We start from the raw sequence: 22,195 nt of genomic DNA on the forward strand, positions 1-22,195 counted from the left end.
AACAGTTAGGGGGGGAGTGGGTAGGGAAAATCTGCTAATCACAAGAATCAGGGCTAGAGGGGACTTCAAGACTTCATTAAATTATCTCTCTGCCACAAGGCAGGATCAACTGTACAAGAATTATTACTGAGAGATGTCCTTTAAGACCTCCAAAGACAAACTCAATAAACTTTCATGCAACCCGTTCCAAAGCTTCAATATCCTTGCTCTTAGAAACTTTCCCAGACTATCATGGCTTTGGTTTTGTTTCATTGTTTTATTTTTTTTATTCATTTATTTCACTCTCCTTTTTCTATCACAGTGAGTACATGAAATACCAATTTTTTCCCCTTCATTTTTAAAGTTAATCAAAGTACACTCAGTTTCACATGAGTGTATTTTAACTCTGTCAAGATAGGAAAAACAATTCTAAAGCAAGGATAACTCTGCTACACTGACTCATAAGGTAGAGGTTACAGAATTATCTGCAAACTGAAAAAGTGTAATCTAAAGTCAGTGGGAGAGGCTGCTTTTTTTTTCCCACTTTTTTGCCCATGCACAGCACTTTCAGGCATCCCACTAAGTTTAGCTTTGTTCTTGTAAAAGTTGAGAAAGCTTCTACCACTGAAGTTTGGGAAACAGGTTAAGTACAAAGGCTTATATTTTTTTTTAATTTGCCTTGGGAAGGCTACATGGCAAACTCCTGTAGCAAGGTTAAAACATCAGATGTTGCACAAACCAACAATGCAGGGTTTTACTTCTAGATACTGTATGGCATTTGGAAGTTATGTAATTGCTGAATTTGATAAGACAAGCAGCGTAGCACATCCGCCATGCAACATTAGCATGCCTGCCTAAACAAGACAACAATAAAACCAAGAGATTATTTAGGTGTGAGCACAATATGCAGATTTAGAAAGGAGTGCATCCTTCCAGATCAGCTCCAATTTAAGTGAAGAATGTGAAAATCTTTTTCCATGTCCAAGGTTACTCAACTGTTTATGTAATTTTTTAATAATCTTGACTTCTTTTTCCTTTGTTTTTTTAACAGAAAGACAGGACTTCCATGTACTGTTATAATGTAATAATGGATTTAATTTTTTTAACTTCATTATTAATATTCAAGTATATAATCTCCAACAACAAATCTCTTCCTGGAGGAAGTGGGAAGTGGTTTCTGTAGCATTCCTTAGTGGAATGAGAGCTCAGAGGATGACCAAATAAAGGTATCATGTGATGCATAATGTAAACCCAAACTAAGGCCCCTCAGCTAAATGTAAATAGCCAGCAGGTTGTCTTTTACAACAAACAGTTTTGTCAAAATAAGCCTAAACCTTCCTTAATGTTTCTCTTGCTCTTTTTGTTGGTTTTGGGAAATCATGAGTTCAGCTGTAGGAGCTTTAGAGTGTCTAAACTTGCTACAAGTGTACTGTACTGTGAAAAGCTGCATTCCAAGTTTCCAGTCACGCAAAGAAAAAGTTCTAGTAAGTATCTCTTTCAAGGTCAGATTGCGTTCATCACTGAGACCAGATAGTCAGACACACTTAATACTAATGCAGTTTGATGGGACTAAAAGCCTCAGACACTTAATATATGAGACCTGGGGGCACCAAAGCCCAGATTCCAGATCTTCTGAACTACTTGCAACATGAACCTAACCCAGGAGGCATCTGGAGTCCTGAGATTCTTATGCTTTTTCCATGATAAGTTTTCCAAGGGATTGATGGTCTGCTGGGCAGGCCAGAATGATTCTAATATTGACCGGTCTTTACTTGCTCTCAAGTACCTAACACATACCCAGCCTCCCTGTATTTAATATGGAAGGATTTCTGCCCTTTACCTCCCCCTTGGATGCATCAGAACCCAGTAACTCGGCCTGACATGATTGCTGGGTGTCGCCAATACTCCATTGCCCTCAGTTCCCACTTTTTACATTCCCGTCTCTTGGTTACAGGATTCACTCAAAGGCCCAGGGAGGGAACATGTCCCAGTGGCCCAGAGCTAGGAGTCAACAGGAAGGCCATGAAACTACAGATGAAATATAAGTGGGACTCTCTATCTTTTGTGGGCTCCTTTTAATATGAAGTGTGTTGATTAGTGATCTCAAAGAAGGACCTCTGAATCTGTGAAAACATCTTTAGCTGATAGTACAGATATGCTAGCAGTTTTGGAAATCCTGGAGTTGTCTGTAAGTACAATTGCCCAACCATGAAAAGTACAGTGGCTCTTGAGAGGGAGTTACTGAGTAGCCACTGGTTTTCCTAGTGGAAATACTTGAGTACAAAAACTATAAACTCTTCTCTGGGGTGCAGTTATCCTCAGAAAGCTACTTAATCTTAAAGCAGACCTTTTGGGAAATACAAAAATAGTCATCCTCCGTGTAGAAAATGATAAATACTAGGAAAAGTATGGTGCTTCCTAAGGACTTGCTTCTTGTATGGGCAGAGTGTGGGAGAGATGGATGAAGTAACCCAAAGAACTCCTGTGGGAGATTCCTGTGTTTTGGGCTGTCAAGGCAATCACTGCTATGATAAATGGGTGAAATTCTTACTTTATCTGTATCCAGAAAGACGTGTCCAACCAAATGTCATTACCTCAGGTCATCTTTCTACTGATTAGTATTTTCTCTAAGTTCTCAAGTGAACAGTGAGGTTTCTTGTGTGCTCTTTTTTTAAACTATATCTGTCATGTCAAGGTTAAAGAGTTGTGGGTAAATAAACATGATGTTGATATTAGGCAGAACAACTTATCTAGGGTGAAGCTGATTTATATGTTCTGAGTTGTAAAATACTGGAAATTCTCAAGCAGAGATGAAGGCTTTGATAGCACAGTTGTACTATGTTGCATGAAAGAAAAATCTTCAAGCTAATGTAAAGAATTTTGTTACTGGTTTGTTAACGATCAGCATTTCAACAACTGTTCTGAAAGACAAGCTCATCCTTAATGTAGTGCAGTCATAAATTATGGAATTTGAGGACATACAAACCAGGCCAAATATATTTATCTCTGATAGTTCACTGTATTTTCACTTGATTTCTCTCATGAAAGGTAAAGGGAAAGGAGTTGCCAAGTTTGCAGCTGGATTTATCATTTGCTGAAAGCAGTGGGAACTCCTTTCCAGAGTCTATTTAGAATTAGGATAATTCTTTTTTACTTTTAAGCGAACAGTTCAGCAAAAAATAATGTCCTCAATCACATCCTTTCATATCAGAGGAAGAAGGCAAACTAACACAATAGTCATGAATATTTCTATTTCATAGAATCATAGAATGTTAAGGGTTGGAAGGGAGGCTTGTTAAGGCTTTAAAGGTCGTCTAGTCCCAACCTCCCTTTTCATGTGCAGGAACACCTCCCACTAGACCTGGTTGCTCAAGGCCTTATCCAACCTGGCCTTAAACACTCCCAGGGTTGGTAATCCACAGCTTCCCTGGGCAACCTGTTCAACTACCCTGACAATAAAGAATTTATTCCTTATATCTAACCTAAATTTCCCTTGTTTCAATGTATACTCATTACTCCTTGTCCTATCACTACATTTCTTGATGAAGAGAACTTCTCCTGTAGCCCCCCTTCAGATACTGGCAGGTTGCTGTGAGGTCTCCACACAACCTCTTCTCCAGGCTGAACAGCTGCACCTTTCTCAGCCCATGTTTGTAGAGGAGGTGCTCCAGTCTTCCTATCAGCCTTGTGACCTCCTCTGGACTTGTTCCAACAGTTCCATGTCCCTCTTATGCTGGGGACACCAGAGTTCAATGCAGTGCTCCCAGTAGGATCTCACTAGACCAGAGCAGAGGAGCAGAATCCCCTCCCTTGACCTGCTGGCCACTCTCCTTTGGATGCAGCCCAGGATTCCCCTGGTTTTCTGGGCTGTGAGCACTCACTGCTGGCTTGTGGTGAGTTTTTCATCAGCCATCACCCCCAAGCCCTTCCCCTCAGGGCTGCCCTCAATCAGTTCTCCACCCAACCTGTGGGTGTGTCTGGGATTGTCATGACCCAGAAACAGGATTTTGCACTTAGCCTGAACTCCATGAGGTTTGCATGGTGGCACCTCTAAGCCTGTCAAGGTTCCTCTGGATCCCAGTTATCCTTGATATTCCTGACCAGACTCAGTTCTAGCTGGGCCTTAGCTTAGCTTTATCCCTAACTTCCCATGCAATTTCCCTGTATTCCTCACAGGCCACCTGTCCTCCTTTCCAGCTTCTGATTCAATTTTTTGCTCTGAGTTTACTCAGCAGTTTCTTATCCATCCATGGAGGCCTCCTGGCATTTTTGCCGAATTTCCTCCTTACTGGGATACATTACTCCTGAGCTGGGAGGGGTGATCCTTCCAATTAAGCCAGCATTCTTGGGCCTCTCTGCCTTCTAGGGCTCTGTCCTATGGGACTCTACAAAGCAGGTCCTTAAAAAGCCCAGAGTCTGCTGTCCTGAAGTCCAGGGCAGTGAGTTTGCTGTGTGCCCTATTCACTGCCCTGAGGATCTCCAATTCCACCATCTCGTGGTTACTGCAGCCAAGGCTGCCTTGGAGCATTGCATTCCCCACCAGCTCCTCCTGTTGGTGAGTACAGGGACCAGCATTGCACCTTTCCTTGGCTGGCTTCATCACTTCTCTGAGGAAGTTGTTGTTGACACATTCAAGGAAACCCCAGGATTGTCTGTGCTCTGCTGTGTTGTCCCTCCAACAGATGCTGGGGTGGTTGAAATCCCCCATGAGGATCAGGGCTTGTGAGGCAGCTCCTATCTGCCAACAGAGGGCTTCATCCACCTGACTGGGTGTAGCAGACTCCCAGTCCAACATACTGTATCCCTGCCCTTCCCGTAATCTTGACTCACAAGCTGTGGGCTGGCTCCTCACTCTTCCCCAGACAGTGTTCCATACTCTGCAGCTGCTCGTTGACATACAGGGCTATACCCACTCCTTGTCTCCCTAGCCTATCTTTCCCAAAAAGCCTAAAACCTTCCATTCCAGTGCTCCAGTCATAGAAGCCATCCCACCATGTCTCCGTGATGCCAATGATACCACACCCACGCAGGTGTGTGCACGTCTCTAGTTCCTTCTGTTTGTTCCCCATACTACGTGCAGTTCCCAGACTGCTGCTGTCTGTATCACTGGCACTCACATGGAACACTAATAGTGGGTAGTAATCAGTGAGATTAATTAGGCTTGGCTTCTTCCCAATAACATCTCTGATCTGGACTCCCAGAAGGCAGCACACCTTCCTTGAAACACACATCCTGACAAATGACTGCTTCAGTACCTCTTAAAGTAGAGTAACTCACTGAGTTATTTGTTAATTTCTTAATTCATGGAATAAATGGTTGGGCTACTTCAATTAGTTACAGCTGTTCTTCCAGTGTGCAGCCTGCCATTCTGGTAGGGATGTCCAGCTAGGTGGGAATATCTGGTTTTGAAGGAAGCCCTTTCCTTTTATTAGTTCCTTTTCCTCCTCATTTCCAGAAGAGTGCTGGCTCATTTTCACCTTGGTACCCACCAAGACTCCCAGCTCTTTTCCTGCAGACTTGCTTTCCATAGTATCAGTTCCTATTTCCTATCCCAACCAGGATTCCTGGTGCAGGCCTTTGCACTTCCTCTTCTTGAACTCTGTGAGGCTTCCATCAGCTACCATCATCCCCTTGAGTTCCCTCTGGATGGCAGCAGGACATTCTGGTGTAGCAGCCGCTCCACTCAGTCTTACAGAAGTGAAACATGAAAACTTAGTGTTGTGGATGTTTTCAAGTTGGTCCATGCTTTGTCTCATGCAGTTGTCTGGAGTTGTGTCACTCTCTCCTTAGCATTTCTTTAACTGATCCCTTCTTACAGAAGATGATAAATAAACCTTGGATTTTCACATGTATGAATTTGAAGACTACTGGATTATTTCCTTTCTCTGCTGTATTTAAACTGGATGAAGATGAGGATACGGTATTTTTTTGTTGCTGTTTTTCTATAATTTTTTCCTGGACAAGAATAAATTACAAATAAACACAATTTTAAAATAGCATTGTAAAATATCCCTAGAACAGACTAAGTAGAGAAGTGCTGTGTTCACTACCCTCATCTCTCACACAAGGGACACAAATGTGGCAATCACATATGCTTGTTCTTTTGTCTCTCTAGAAGAGGAAATAATTTGTGTCATGTCAAACTGACAAAGGACATCCAGAGCAATGCAGCTTCAAGATACGAGAGCCAAGGATAAAGCATCTGGCTGTTTTCTGCAAGATATGTTTGTTCATTTTGTAAACAAATACAGGCTTTATTAAGATTTTTGTAACTGCTAAATATTTTAGAGACACAGTGGCCGAATTGGCTTGCAGTGGTTTACTGTAATGAAACATCAAGCATAAAATTGATAAAAAGATGGGTAACATCAATTACTTGATGAGCTTTTTTTTTCTCTATCCAAAATAATAACCTTATCTTGATAATTTGTCTACACTGTTTTATTATCAGTCTGGTATTTTTGATTGAGAGTATTGTCATTACTGGTATGTGAAATTTAATGTGTTCACATCTCCAAATCTCATTATCTGGTGAGTTTACTGCTGAACAAATAATTTTGGGGCCAACAACTTCAGAAAGAAATGCTAACAAACACAAGTTTCCACAAAATTGCTAAGGTGAGACCAGATGGTGAGTGGTTTCTAAGCTGCTATATGATCTGTCATACTGGCTTCTTACCCTTACGTATCAGAGCAATTCAGTTCTGCTGCATTCTCGCCTGACTTCAGCAGCACTGTCTTCCTGCTCAGACCATCTTATCACCTAGCATACCCTTTTGATTTGCTTTGCTTATTCTCAGTTACCTAGAGAGCTAAGTTATTTTCATCCCCTTCTTTCAACTTTAAAATATCATAGCCTTTTCTGGCTAATCACATGTTTCCCTCTATCCTCTCATCAGAATAATGAGTAATTTAGATAACACCTGTTTTGAAATTAATCACTGAAATGTAGCATTGCAGTCCTGCTCCAGCTGTCCTGTGCTTTTAAAGGCAGCTGTAAGGAAGTCAGTCTGCAGTCTTCCATGGCAACCAGAAAAATTAACTCACTGTTAATGAAGTCGTTGTTGTTTCTTCAAAACTAAATATAAATATTTATAACTAAAGATATCTAGGCATCATCTGCAGTTATGTACATAGAAATGAAGAAGAAAGCAGAGAAATGAAGATGAAAGCAGAGAATCTCTCCAACATTTTGAGAATAGATAATCCATAAGGAAAGATGAAATTTAATTGGATCAGAGGAATTTTGATAGCTATATACTATGTCATCATATATTTCAGATGAAAAAAAATATTTGTTGAAATGGATTAAAGTTTATCATACTCTTTAGGTTGTGCTGGGGCAAGAAAAAGTTTCTTTTCAGAATAAAATATTTTGAGTTCCTTTTGTGATAATTTAGACAGACTTTTTTTTTTTGGTAGTTTTTTCCAAATCTGTATTATGATGCAGATTTAAAAACTCCTAAAGAGTTCGGTGGCAACCTGAAATTTTGAAATGAAAATATGTTTGTTTGCAGGTTTTTTAAAAAACTTTTGTTTAATTTCAAAGAAAGTATTGTTACATGTCTAAAACTCAAATGCATATGGAATATTTCCTTCAATATAATCCTACTAAAAAGCCTTACCAGCAATATTTTGAGATGTCAAACAGGTTTGCAGCAGCTTCTTTCTTATGAGGTAATGTGTTTTGAAACAATGTCACAGAAGATGTAGTGTTGTGTAGCTGTAGTAGTAGCAGTGGTGTGTGTAGTATTGCATTGTAGTGTCTCATGAAAGTCATCGACTTTCATCATACTGTCATGTACTTTGTGGATCCATCTTGTCATAATGTAGTTATGACTTTCATAGAAGATGTGCAAATGTTTTTATATTCATTTTTTCCCTGCTGTATTCATAGCATGCTTGCCTTATCCAACAATGACAAACAGAAGTCAGTTTTGTGCACCTTATGTTCTATAAGAAAGAGAAAGCTGACATTGACTCCTTGAGCTGTGGTTTAGAAACATGGTTTTTGTCAATTCCGAAAAAGTCAACAAAAAATACATTTTATAAGTGGTATTTAATTTGCATTTATTGTGCCTGTCACTCAATTACTTCAGAGAAAATTACATGTTTTCAATATAATTTGAGAATACTGCGTTCCAAAAGATTTATTTTTAACATATTCTAGCCTGTGAATTTCTAATGTACTCAGGGAGATCATCCTTCTACAAACAGCCCATTAGAACTGAGACTAAGGTTCATCCAGGGTTCAGATGTTTCATTACCACCAGGCAGGAAATGAGCAGGTTAGACTTTAGACCAATATTGCTGTGCAAATAGCAGGGAAATTTGCTGACTAATATCTGATCTCTGATTCATCACTTACAATTAACATCGTTGTCATTTGAGACAGCTGGAAGAACTGTAAACACCAGCAGTAAACATTTCATTTATTTGCTAGGTAGCTAGGACAGGGTGTTGAGGCACAGGGACAGTACAGATGAAAGACTGGGTAGATAAGATAAAAGAGTGGGGGGGGTGGGAGGACAGAAAGAAGATTATAGAAATCACATAATAGCCATGCCACTGCAATGTTAATGTATTTTTAATTAACATGCAACCATTCTGTGATAACTGATCAGGATTGTGACATCTTTCTCTCTGAATATTCCCATGATTTCTTCTTCAGACTTGTGCTTTCAATAGCACCTGCCCAGGTACACAGCTTATGAATAAAAATTAGTTACTGAATCAGCATCTTCACTTTTTTGCTAGGTTCTAGGCAAGATGAGTTTACAGGTTCTGATCCTAGAACAGTTTAAAGGGAGGCAGAAGCATGAATCTCAAGGAATATGCAATAAGCAAGATATTCATGGCAGAAAAGTCTTCATATGAGACCAAGATAAATTTGACCCAAATGTTGTTCTCTTCCTTGTCCTGTGAAATATTTCATCTGACTTGCATCTTAAAATATATTTGCACATTTATGTACAAGAATAATTTTATTTAGGAAATCACTTTTTTTCTGTAAGAATCTATATTAATTCATTATCATCTCTTGTTTGAGTACAAAGTATGACAATTTACCAAATAAAGACAGGAGAAAGTGTATTCATTTTTTATTTCTATGGTCTTTTTTTTACAGATCCTGTGATAGCTAATGCTAGTTTGATAGAATGGTGCACTTACTAGTCTAAGATTAGGTCTAGAGTGACACCAAAATAGTTTCCATCTCTTAAAGTTAACTAGCCTTTATTCTTGTTGTACCACAAGCTGTTTCTGACTGTTCTGGTGTTCAGAATGAATTCAGTGTTCAATACAGACTTCTAAAGGTGTTTGAGTGATTGGACATCAGTGACTTGATGTTTAGGTAGAAGGACACACTACAATCCTTCTACTACAATCCTTCCATTTATCCATGGAATGACTCTTACTATTTTTATGGTGGGGAGTGCCTACAGTACTAGAATAAAACATTAAATTAATATCAATAAAGATTTATTTGTGCAAGGTGACTGTAATCCAATGTGGATAAAACTAGTTTTCTAGCTGTATATATCTTATATTTCAAATTCTAAAATTAAGTGGAAGGGATTCAGGCAGTATAAAATAAGAAGGGTCTGGTTTTGGAAGGCTGTATATGAGCTATATGAGAGGAATCTGGATATTCTAGCAACTATTCAGCTGAATGTGACCTATCCCCCCAAAAAAAGTTGTAATAAGTTGGAAGAATGTGGTCCTGAAATGTGTGAACAGGAATTTTGAATGCCATAAATATTTCTTCTGTATTTGGCTGTGGTAGTACATAATTTGTGACTGTTGTGTCTAGTTTTAGCATCAGTGTGAGAGGTTATCAATCAACAAAGAAAAGCCATCACAATAATGATGGAATTGGAAAACACATTTCCTATGGAAGTGACGAAGACGTTCTGTCCTTTATCTATTAAAAAAGGTTGAACAATGAATAATGGCCTATTATATGTTAATAAGTATTTGATTCTGGAACACAAATTTGGTAAAAGACAGCTCTTCATTCCATTAGACACAAAATCCAAGAGGTGGAAATTGTATCTTGTCATTTAAAGAGGAAAAAAGTATGTTTTTGACTGAAAGGCTAAGTAATCATTGGAAGACCCTGCCAGTGGTGTCGATGTACCTTTGGCAATTAAGATTAGACATTCTTGGAGGAGGGGGAACAAGAAGGTCTAAAAATTTGATTAAATATAAGAAAGGTACTGTGCAAGAGATCAGATTTATATAGTGTTCACTTCTGGTGTTGTTTTTCTATGATTGTTGCATATCATAAAATAATAACTTATATAATTACTATGTACTTACTATGTACAAGTAATGGATTTTCCTTTCCATTGCAGATTACCTGTGTAACTATAAAATTGTGCTCCAAATTGACTTGTCTTTCCAAGTGTTTATTCTACTCAAAACACCACTTCCTATGGTGAACACCTAAACTGAAGGGAAGCCATCCCAAAGTCAGTAAATATGTTTATGAACATTGGTCATTATTAGGTAACCAACGGAAGTAACGTCCAAAGGAAGAAGTGAAAATCTCATTCCCTAAATTACTATAAATAGCACATTCTAAATTAATTTTTAAGGCATAGTTTAAAACATATGACAAAGTTGTATTTCTAATGCTGGGTATTTACCATATACATGGTGTCCTTAGTAAAATAGTAAAGTTTGCATGTAGTTATTTGAAAGACAGGCTACAGTAGGAACATTCTTTCCTATGCAAACTCTAGGAACTACTTTAGTTACTAGGGTATTTCTAATAACTGTAAAAAATCTCAACAACCATACATGAAAGTGATGAAAATGAGCAACACTGAACAAGAAATATTTATTTTACTTCTGTTTGACACAGCATCAGACATAAACTCGTTGGGAAGTAAGAAGGATTGTCAAAATTCTGCCCAAATTTATTTTACCAGAAGCTTTAAGTTATAGTCACTGGTAACAACTGACAGTAACACTTTATTTCTTCTCTCACCAGTGTTTCAGCACTCCAAGAACAATAGTGCATGCTGGGAAGAACCTAACAAAAGCAAACAAATCAACAAATAAATAGATCTGACTACTCAAATGTTATACAAAATGAAGTAAGTGTCACCAGTTGTGGGAATTTAGAAAGATGATTTATTCCCAAAACAAGCAGAATTAATGGGAGCGATTATGCTTAACATAGTAATTTGGAAGAGGAATGGAAGGGTCGGTATTCTATCCCAGAAACTCTATCATGAAGGTCCATATACTCTCCTCCATTTATTTCAAGATATGCATTGTATTTAGCAAATGCTCAGTATGCAAACTGTGGCAAGTCTTGAAAGAGTGAAAACATGTCCTAGACCTGTGATTCAGGCAGCTGAAGGTAGTGGCATTAAGATATTTTATTATTTTGTAGAGATTAATCTCATTGATCCTGCCCTCTTAAGAACACAAATGCCAGTCTCAGAAGGAAAGCTGCCATCTCTTTGAAATCTGTCTGTCGTGGTATTCCAGTGCTTGTGTCACTGCTCAAGCATCTGGTATCTGGTACATCCTGTTCTTGAATGTCTGTGTGATATGTGGCCATCCATATGTTGCTGGGTTTAGTTCTGGCACAGTTGCAGCTACTTAACTGGGCACCTTCAAAATCACATCTGGACTAGTGATGAAGCTTGTCCTTGTTGCCATCATGGAGTACGTCATCTGACTTCTTTGCTGTTCCAGGAGTTTTTTGCATTGTTCTCCTTGCCATTGCTCCTTAATAAGAGAGGAAGCACTCCTTGGGAGCTCTAGAAAAGCAGGTGATTTTGGACAGTAAGAACCCGTAGAGTCATATTTCAGCTGAGCAGCCCCTTGTAGTCCTGAGAAGAGGTTGCTGTAGGCCTGAGGTGTTTCAGTTGACAGCTTAAGGAGAAAAAACACTAAGAAATTTATGTTCTGTGCTTAGTTCCTACAAGATGATGTCATGGTGATTTTATCCACTGAAGAAATCAAGGCTGAAAGAATGGTCTTTTTATAAGTCATTAAAGGAGGCCAATGAGATAGAAAAAACCAAAAGTGGAGTACATACTCCCTCTAAATTCCTGTGAGTGAATATGAGAGAAAAATTAATGAGAGGGAAAAACTGTCTGCCACTAGGGCAGACTTATCTCAACACCTGGTGAGGTTTTTGTAGAGGAAGAAACTATCTGCATGCAGCCATTGCACTCAGGGAAGATATTATCAATGTTTGTAAATACCTTAAAGGAAAGTGCAAAGGCAACACAGCCAGGTTCTTTCCAGTGAGCCACATTGACAGAAAAAGAGGCAACATTCAGGAGTCATCTGGACATGATCCTGGGAAACCTGCACTGGGTGGCCTTCCTGAGCATGGGCTTGAGCAAGATGACCTCCATGTGTCCCTCCCAGCCTCAAACATTCTGTGATTCTCTGAAAAGGCAACAGACACCTCTTCTCCCTGGCAGCAGGAACAGCAACAGTGGTGAATGAAAGGAGTCACAGACCCTATTTTTCTGATTTGGAATGTGCCTGTAGGCCCCAAAGTCTCCACAGGGGCCAAGTTACAGGCCAGTGGCCAGGAAGGGTTTCTTGTTATTTTACACTTGTTCCTGAATCCTAGACAGCAAATTCAAACCCATAGCAGGATAGGGTTTCTCCCTAGTATGTCTGTCAAGGCTGCAGCAAGGCAAATTGTTATAGGCATTTTCTCCTGTGTGAGAACAGCACAAAGGAATTGAAATAATGGGCATTTTGCCCAGGACACACCAGCCATCAGAAGAGATGATGATGGGTGAGGTGATACTGGTTTCAGTTGTTGCGGTGAGCCATGATCAGCCGAATCAAGTGGACCAAAACGTCCATTGGTTTCATGCTTCCACAGCCCAAAAGCCTTAACCATTCAAAAGTCTGTGAAAAATATATAAATCTGTGCCTTACTATTGGCTGCAGCCCTCCCCTCCCCTTATTTCTCATATTTGGTTGTCTTTCCAGAGAGTTCTATGTTCCTCGGTAGTTAATTGGCTCTTGTTACACTTCCCCGCCTGCCCCTTCTCCCACTTGCTGTAATTCCATCTCCCCGCCTTGGTAGCCCCCCCGGCTGATGTTCCATTGGTTACTGTGTGTTTTCCACGCCCATATTGTGGTTGTACAAGACCCCCTGCAAGCCACGCTTTTTCGGTTTTCTGCGTGGATTTTTGTCTCCAATAAAGCCCTTCCTGCCCAGGAAAAAGTCCCTCCGCTTCTTTTCTCCTTCCTCCTTTCCGTGCCCTCGCCATCGGTGGGCAAGGCGAACCCGAGCTTCCTTCGCGCGCCCTCGCCATCGGTGGGCAAGGCGAACCCGAGCAGGAGCTTTGCCTGCCCTCCCGCGCCGCGATCGGTTTCCGTCCTCCCCACTCGGAGCAGGCAGAAGATTGCCCGGTGCCAGGACAGCATGCTAGCCGGACGGCACCACAGCATTCAGTCATGCATATCCCATGTCTGAGAGAGACAGACAGGCTGGCTTTCTTTGCAGTTCTCGGGGTAGAACAATCTGACTCAAGCTATGAGCATAAATTGTTGCAATATGAGCCTAAATAGATTTCAGAACTGCCCATTTTGCTGCTGAAAAATACTTAATTTCGTGACAATTATACAGGAAACAAACAAGTTAGGGGGATGAGGCCAGACCCTTTAGGTGAGCTATTCCAGTGTGAGAAAACTGTTGACTGTTCCGAGAGCTGGCAGATGTGTTTCAGCCCAGCCTGTCCACCACGTCTTCCCCAAGCTGCTACCTATAGGCTTGTTTTTGGTCTTCATTCTTCTGAGAATAAATTGTTTATTTGGTCTTTACTGATCATCCTCACTCTATCTGCACTACAGCTGTCTGCTTGCTGTTCATCCTCCTTAAATACTGTCCTACCTTGGGATTGCATTTTCCTCATGGCAATTTCTTGTTTATCTCTGTGGAGGAGGAGGAAATGCCTCAATGAAGCTTAGAGGGCTTTGCTTCAAATGTTTGAATTCCTGCAGCTGTCTGCTCATGTTGCTGAAGTACCACAGGAAAGCTATGCCTGTCTTTGGCAGGTCTGTGATGGTCACAAGGGCTTGTTTCCAGTGTCTGCTCTGACTTTGGGTTCAGGCTGACACAGAGACAGATGTGCAGCAAAGCTCTGAATCAGGGCATGCAAATATGAGTGGGTCTGTTTTGGGAACAACCACCATTTCATGCTTAAACAACTCAGAAGGCAAATGGGACAATAAGAGGCAGGTTCAAAGAGTAAAATGCAATAAAGATATGCATTCAAAATTTCACAACTATATCATGATATAATCACAGTAGAAAGCCAGGGAAGGAGCTAGAATTATCAGAAAAGGTTTCACAGCATACAGCAGGGATGGAAACCTCAGGAAGCCAAAAGCAGATCTCATGTACATACTGCAGAAAAGAGAGGAGATTTCAACTCCCCTAAAACAGGGAAGTTTAGCTGCAGAGGGAAAAGATTTACCACATTACTTAAGTGGAAAACATTCATTACCATAGAACCCAAAATGAAGTAATTGACACATGAGTTCAAAGAATTGATGAAAACCCTTAGCAAGATTGAATGACCTCCTCAAAGGCTGGGCAGATTTCTTCTGAACTCACTTGATGGGTATTTCTTTAACCAGTTCCCCTTGCAGAGTTTGGGGATGATTTTATTGCTCCAGAAGTCTCTACTTTCTGTTTTAATATTATTGCACTCAAGAACCAACATCTTAAGTAGTTTGTAAGAATAATGATCTGCTATTTAAGATGGGACAACATAATAAAACCTGCATTTGGGTGCTGAGGCAAGGTAAAGTTGCTGGAAGTTTGCTATGCTGTCACTAAAATTACTGAAATATTATCAAAAGACAGGGCATAACTGGACAAGATGAATCCCCTTGATTTTATGGTTCTTGGTTAGAATGACCCCCAGAGATGTAATTGGAAATAATAACCAATGTAAAGTTCTAGGTGCTAACCCCAACAAGTCAGTGAGAATCATACCTCCTGTGTTAATACAGAATAAGTGGTCAACACTGCAAAGCAGCCGTGTCAGAACTTCTGCTTCAAGTGTCAGAAAACCAAGCTTTTAAAGAGTACATGGATAGTTTGTATTCAGAAAGTTACTGGCCGATGAGTACTAGATCCAAAAAGGCCAAGACTAGAGCCTAACATCTTTCTACCACAAACACCATGTGGAAAAGCAACTTTCCTTACAAAACAACCAACAGAAATGCTCTGCAGCTATGTTTAGATAACAAATGCCCTTGTTTTTCCCATGACTTTATACCCTTCAGAATCCCATCTTCTCCCTGATATCATTAATTACTGAGTTCAGACTTGCCTTGCTTTTCCTGGACTATTTTCAAGATGTAATTTTGGTTTATATTATTCCTTCCTGACCTATTTCTTCTTGCATTGTAAACTCGTCTGTTGGTTTAATTAAACTTGCTTGGGGGTAATGATTTTTGTTTTTAAATATGAGCATGCTGAATCTGTGGTTTTCCTAGGCTGCTGCTAATTTATAAAAAAAAAAAAAAAAGAAAAAAAAAACCACAAAGTGGGGTTTTTAGGAAGTTTCTGCTTTTTAGAAGGTTTCAAAAATGAGTCATTGTGGGCACCTGAGATACAAAACATATATTTGACTTGCAAAAAACCACTTCTGAATGCCTCTGCCACAAATTATGTCTTCATGAACGAATTTGAATTCCAAAAAAAACATTAAAAACCCCAAAGTCCTCTCTCCCCCTAGACTCTCAAACCCCATCATCTTAATCTCTTTCTCTGATGAAACAAGAACATGATCAAAATGCTGAGTTTATGTATGTGGAAGTGTTATGAGGTTTATTTTTCTGAAATATGTCAGTGTAGTGCACCATGAGGGCAATGTATGGGCCACCAGGCCTCAGGGGGCTCCTGGATTATATATTTCTTTCATAATATAGAGGTGAAATGCAATAGGGAGTGAAATGGAGCTGAGAGAGGCAGCATGGCAAACAATCCAGGTGATCCTGGATACTTTTCCATGATACTTTTCCTTTTGCCAAACTGCTGTTTGAAACAGCCATTGCTTTGGGGATTCAGGAGCTCTTGTTTCTACCAGATGTCTCTCTTGGAATGCTGCTGCTTCCAGTCTTGCCTTGTGGCACCCAGGAGCTGATGTATGGTAGTGAGTTGCCTGTGTTTGAACTGAGTAAACTTACTTGTGGTCCAGGTCGCTGGATAGTCTTCTCACTTTCAGGTGGAAAAAAGAGCATTAAAGGAAGAGCAGCAGTTGCAGAATGCAAGCATTGTTGTAGAGTGGAAAGTAAACAAAGTTTATGCAGCTGCTCCCAGCTATAAATGTCATTTCAGGAAAACACATAAAGGTTTAAACATTTTGCTTGTATAGCAGTTATAAAACCTAAACTAACTCAGAAAAGAGGGCCACTGTGGAGAAGAGGGTTTCACAAATGTTAGCAGAAAAAAGAATTCATTCACTGGCTGCCATGTTCAGCAAGCCTGGATAGTGTGTTGTTTTCAGCTCTTACCTTTGGGCTCACCTCTAAACTCCTGAGACTGACATCAAAGTGGGAGTCTTGACTGTCAGTGCTCTCTGGTAGCTGGTATGAAGCAGCATGTCCAAACAGTTCCTCCACTGGATGCTACCTTCCCACCAGAGGGTTCATCTCCAGCTCGGTGACTGAGCCACCCTGTGTCTCTCTGGGTGCTTCTGGGCCCAGCGCACTGCAGAAGTGTTACTGTAAGTGAGAAGGATTATTAAGATGAAGTTAGGAGGTACCTGGCCTGGTCCACAGCTGAGAAACCAACTGTGCAAAGCACTGGTTCCTTTTTTTCCCCCCATGAACCACCTCCTTTAAAGCTTCTGTCTCCATTCAAATCCCCAGCAGTCCTCTGGTGATGCTACACCCACTGTTTGTGCTGTGATGCTGGAAACTGGGTAAATGCCAAAGCATGTATGGATACGCTAAATGTGCCGCCACTGAACAGAAGCTCTTTTGTGAGCCAGTGACCATATTGCTGAAACAACTTCAACTTCAGTATTTGGATTGGTTGTTGAAGATACTGTATGAGGGAGACCCCCCCTAAAAAATCACATCATGTGAACATGGACTCCATTAAAATGCTATTTGGGGGTTTATGCAAGACTATACCAAAGGTAAGAAAATATACCAACAAGTTCAACCTCAGAAAGCTGTGTGGGTAATGTTCCTCAAACTCATACGGCCAGGGCTCAAACTCACATGTTAAGTGTAAGACCGAGTAATAAGTCTACGAGTGCAAGAGCGATGGCCGAACTCAGATGCATGAAGTGGAATAAATCTGGGGGAAAAGAGTTAAGGTAGCTTCTAACTCTACATACCTGAGCTGTCATTCATAGTGTGTCCTAGCTATATCTTGGGACTGAGGTATTAAATGGGTATGTAGGACAGGCAGTGTTACCAAAGTGCCCTGAAGATCAAAGGGAGATCTGTTCGTGGATGTAAATTGGTGATACATTTTACTTCATTGTTACTGGATTTGTAGTTGTAACTGTAGTTCTTACTGTATTTCTAGTTGTATGCTTACTGGGCATGGACTGTATGTAAAACATTACTTTTTCAAGTTCACCTTGGCTAGAAAGAAGAAATGGAAAGACAAAACGACCATTTAATTCTCTGTTACACATTGGAGATCATAAACCCTCAACAGACCCTGTCTCAAATGCATATCAAGGATTAGTTATATTTCAGCCTCAATACCCCCTTTTATTTAAAGAAAGATTAAAAAAATACTATTAAAGCATATTCCTTTCAAGGAACACATTAATCACTGAATTGGGACAACAAAAGCACAACAAAAATAAATGCATACCATAAGATAGTTGCAATGGGAACTAAATTCCATTTTATTTTTTACAGTTTTGCAAAGCAATAAAAGTTGATTCTTTGCACCATTTGTATCACTGAGTATCAACAGTAATAAGTAAATAGTACAATCACATTAACCTGACCTTCTGCCACACTATTACATGCATATCATCCACAGATAAAATGCAAACACAGATAAAATGCAGTGTTGTACATTAAAAATAGCTTATGCAATAACTTACACTCTGTCATTTAAATAAATATAACTTTAAATTCCCAAAGATTTTTGTGAATTTATACTTAATCACACTCACTGTCAGGTAACAATTAAGAAAGGACCTCATGATTTGGTTTGCAGTCATGGATTTTTGCTTTATTTTCTGTCATGATAGAAATACTTCAGACTAACAGAAAAACTTCAGACTAATAGAAAAACATGTCGAATACAAAGATATTATCAGTCAAGCTAGATGTTTGTCGAAGACAAAAATTTTCATTGAGTCAGAAATGCTTGCCAAAAATGAAAGGTTTAAGCATTGCCATTTTTAATGGTATGAGATTAGAATATTAATATGTGTGGAAAATGAGGATGAATCAGAGAAATAAGTAGAATTACTAATACATTTAACAGAGGAGTTTGAGAGCTGTGGCAAAGCTGAAACTCTGCCATGGTATCTTCCATTAGTCTCAAAAATGAAGGGAACAATACTTGGTTCAGTCTTTCTGTCATAGAAATTGATATTAAAACCTCATTAACCCTAAGCAAAAACACCCTATAAAATAAAGATACTCTATATAATTACTGTGAGAGGTAAAACTGTGAAGAGACCTTTGTGTAGACACTTACTGTTCTATCATCTGCACAAAAAGTACAGAGACCTCACTGGTGCGACACAGCCAGCAGGGATTTTATTTTCCTTTCTTTAGAAAAGTCACAATCTGGGTAAGGCTTTGCTCAGGCCCCATCTTGTTTTGAGTGGCGTTGATAATTCCCAGCCTGTGTCAACACACAGGGTAATCCTGCCCCAGTGGCAGAGCTGTGCACTTTTTAACTTCACAAGGATTTCTTCAACCTAAACATTTTATGGTCTGTCGCTATGGATGCTTTTGTTGTACTCCACCAATTTATTTTGAGGGAGAAGGGAAAAGTCGTCAGTGCTTTATGTCTACTTGATTTAGGGCGACACATCTACAGAAAACAGAAGAAACAGATTTGTGACTGCAATTGCTTTTTGCAGTGCTGCTATTGTGCCTGTATGAATAATTCCTTTACAGAAGAGGACTTAATGCCAGTGAGTTCAATTAAACAAAGCATGCTTAAAAAGAGGAAAGATTTTCATTAATGGTCATATTTGAATTTCTCTGAGTATAAAATCATAGCCATAAAAGTGAAAATCTCTTCTTTTTTTTTTTTAATAATGCTTTGTTCTGAAAGTATAGATGCTGGATACCTGATACCTGATATGATAGATACAAAAAATTTAACAGAATGAAAATGTCATATCAGTTTGCCCATTTTGAACAGGTTTTTCTTGACAGTCATATCTTTGCAGTGGTTCTTTTCAGCCAAAGATGTGTGTTCTATACAGTGTAAACAACATACGGATTTCCCCACTGTTGCATGTTTGTCTTGCATCAACTGGGATGATCCTGAAATACCTAATCACCTTTCAGCCACAATGTGGATTTTTCTGTTAGTGATCTAAGCTGCATATTCATTGTCTCTGGGCAAGGCATTACATTGTGCTTTATGAAAAATATTTAAGGGAGACGTGTTTGAAATCCTGCTATATAATTATGAAGAAAAAGCCATAATGTACTCTATCTAATCTGCACCTGGTACTCACGTGGTGTTTCAGTGTACCTTTGGCATATCTTTTTAACCCGTGGTTTACAAAGATGGGCTTGGAACGGGTCCAGTTTCCGGATATAGTTTTCTGGATATATTCAAAATATGTCCGCCCGTATCTTAATTACTTAAACAGCCTCCGTGACAAAGCCCCAAAGATTTGCTCTAGTAGTCAGGAAGTATAACAGTGTTGGTGGGAAGGCTTGTCAACCCCCTGACCACACCACAGTGAGTCCCCTTCTTCACTGCGCAGGTTCCCAGAGGTGACTCCACTCCACAATCACTCACGAACAGTCCCAGGCAGTTCCTTGTACGTGAGAACTGGAGTGAACTCTGCCTGTTCCACACCCTCAGCTTGGGGACCAGAATACTTGTGCACTGAGGAAACACAAGAAAACGTGAATCATGATTTTACAGACAGAGGGTGATTTAGTTGTTCCACAGACAGGGTCCGCGACTTCCGTTATATGGAGTATTTCGCTAGGAATGTGGAATGGCTGGGAAATCATGTATTATGAGGTTATTCAGAATATGAGCTAAAAACTAAGCATGCACTTAACTCTGGTAGATAGTCCAAAATAATAGAAAAAAGCAAGTAGTTCTCACTGTGCTTATGTGGTGATGCTGACAAGAAAGTGTTCATGGTTATTGAAATGTAATTACTTTCCTTCTAATCCTGGAATCCTTCAATCTAATAAATGAAAGAGGAATTGTCATGTTGTGTAGATCCACATTGTCTTTAACAGGGATACGTTTACAAATTTTTTGCTTCCACAGAGAGTGTTTTACTGTTCCATGCCGTAACTCCACACTTGTTTTATTCCAGTTAACCAGAATTCCTCCAGGAGTTCCTGCTCTCAGGCAAAACTCCTGGCATATGGTAAAAAATTAAGGAGTCAGTGAAGAATGCTGCTCAGAAACCAGTCATCCTGCACTGTCTGGCACAGAAAACGAGAGTTGTGAAAGAAATGGTGGAAGCAGGCAGATTGCTTCTGTAAACTTCACTGATAGCAATAACTACAGGAAGGAGAATATTGAGTAAAGGAGGATCTGTCATGAGATGGAGGAATGTTGCAGAACAGCAGTATCCACAGTGAAGAACAAAGTGCTAATACTGCATGTCTTGGGAAATGCCGCAATTAAGAAAAAGACGTGTATATCAGTTTGGACTAGAAATTTGGGTTTAGTCAAAACAAAACATTTACTAATTCAGGGAGATGAAAGGGAGATGAAAGGAGAAAGGAAAACATTTGAAATAACTGAAAAATTATACATCAACTCTGAAAAGGCACCAAAGACAGGATAGTCTGGTGAAACTGCTGGAAGATCAGCCCTGACTAATGCCAACCAGGAAAATCAGAAAGATAGAAACAGTGGCATAGTTTTGGAGAGAAAAATATTCCACTACAGATCAGAGATGCTCCCCAGAAAGCCTGTTTGCAGCCATGTTCCTACTTTCACTGATAACCTCATCATTAAAGTGATACCTTGTATGTGTTTCCGGTGAATAGTAGTGGGCTAGAGCGGCAACTTAGGGAGTAATATTTTAACTGACCATGATCAATACGGAATTGAGTAGATTCAAGGAAAGGAATAAAAATAAATCTGCAATAGATTACCGTGTTTTCAGGATCTAATTTGCATTGACTACACTGACGACTTGAAAGATGTGAATGCAAAGGTAACTGTAATTTCTCAAAGTCAAAGGCACAACTATTCAGAGCATGTATACCAAGCAAGGGGAACACCTGAAAGTGATGCTTTCAATCGAGATGAGTGAAGATGTGCCTGAGATCTACCTCCTTACATTAAGCTATGATCTTTGAAGTGACGTGCAAATGAGTGGGTTTTGTTACATGGAGAAGGGCTGGTGGTAATGTGGCTGTGCATCATTTGGACCAGACCTGGCAGAACAGAACAGACCTGGACCGCAGCTATCCAATTTAGAGCACAGGAAAATAAACTTTCATCTGTCTCTGTTTGTCTCGTTACACATACCGTGCAATGCAAACAACTAATATTCTAATATTAGATAATCCTACTTCTTTACAAAACTGCATTTGACTGCTCTACTGGTATAATGCTTTAAAACAGAAAATCTGGTGGGAACTGCTGTGACTTCCCAAGTGACAGTCTCCATTACACATGGTTTTGCCTGCTATTCCAGTGCTGTTCCTATTAATAATGCGTTTTACTAACTTGATGTGCTTTTCTGTTTGGAGTTTGTTTTGTGTTCTCTGGTAACTGCAGCCTGTGCCTTGGCAAACTTGTGTATAAAAAATTATCTGCCTTGTCGGCAGGCTCTGCACTTTTCAAAATATTGCAAACTTTTCTTTCTTTTAAGTAGTCTTATCCTATAGACATGTGACTTGAAAAAGCATATAAGGAGTAAACTAGTTAATCTCTTCACTTTTGAAAAACAAGCTGCGTGCTTGTGTAACAACATATCCAGAAAAGAACTTTGCTGTGCTTTTTAAATTTGCTTTTTAATGATGGAAAAGACCATTCATTATGTAACAGCTAGAT

The sequence above is a fragment of the Corvus brachyrhynchos genome, unplaced genomic scaffold (genome assembly GCF_000691975.1).
Source record: "Corvus brachyrhynchos isolate BGI_N302 unplaced genomic scaffold, ASM69197v1 scaffold42, whole genome shotgun sequence".
Taxonomy (NCBI): domain Eukaryota; kingdom Metazoa; phylum Chordata; class Aves; order Passeriformes; family Corvidae; genus Corvus; species Corvus brachyrhynchos.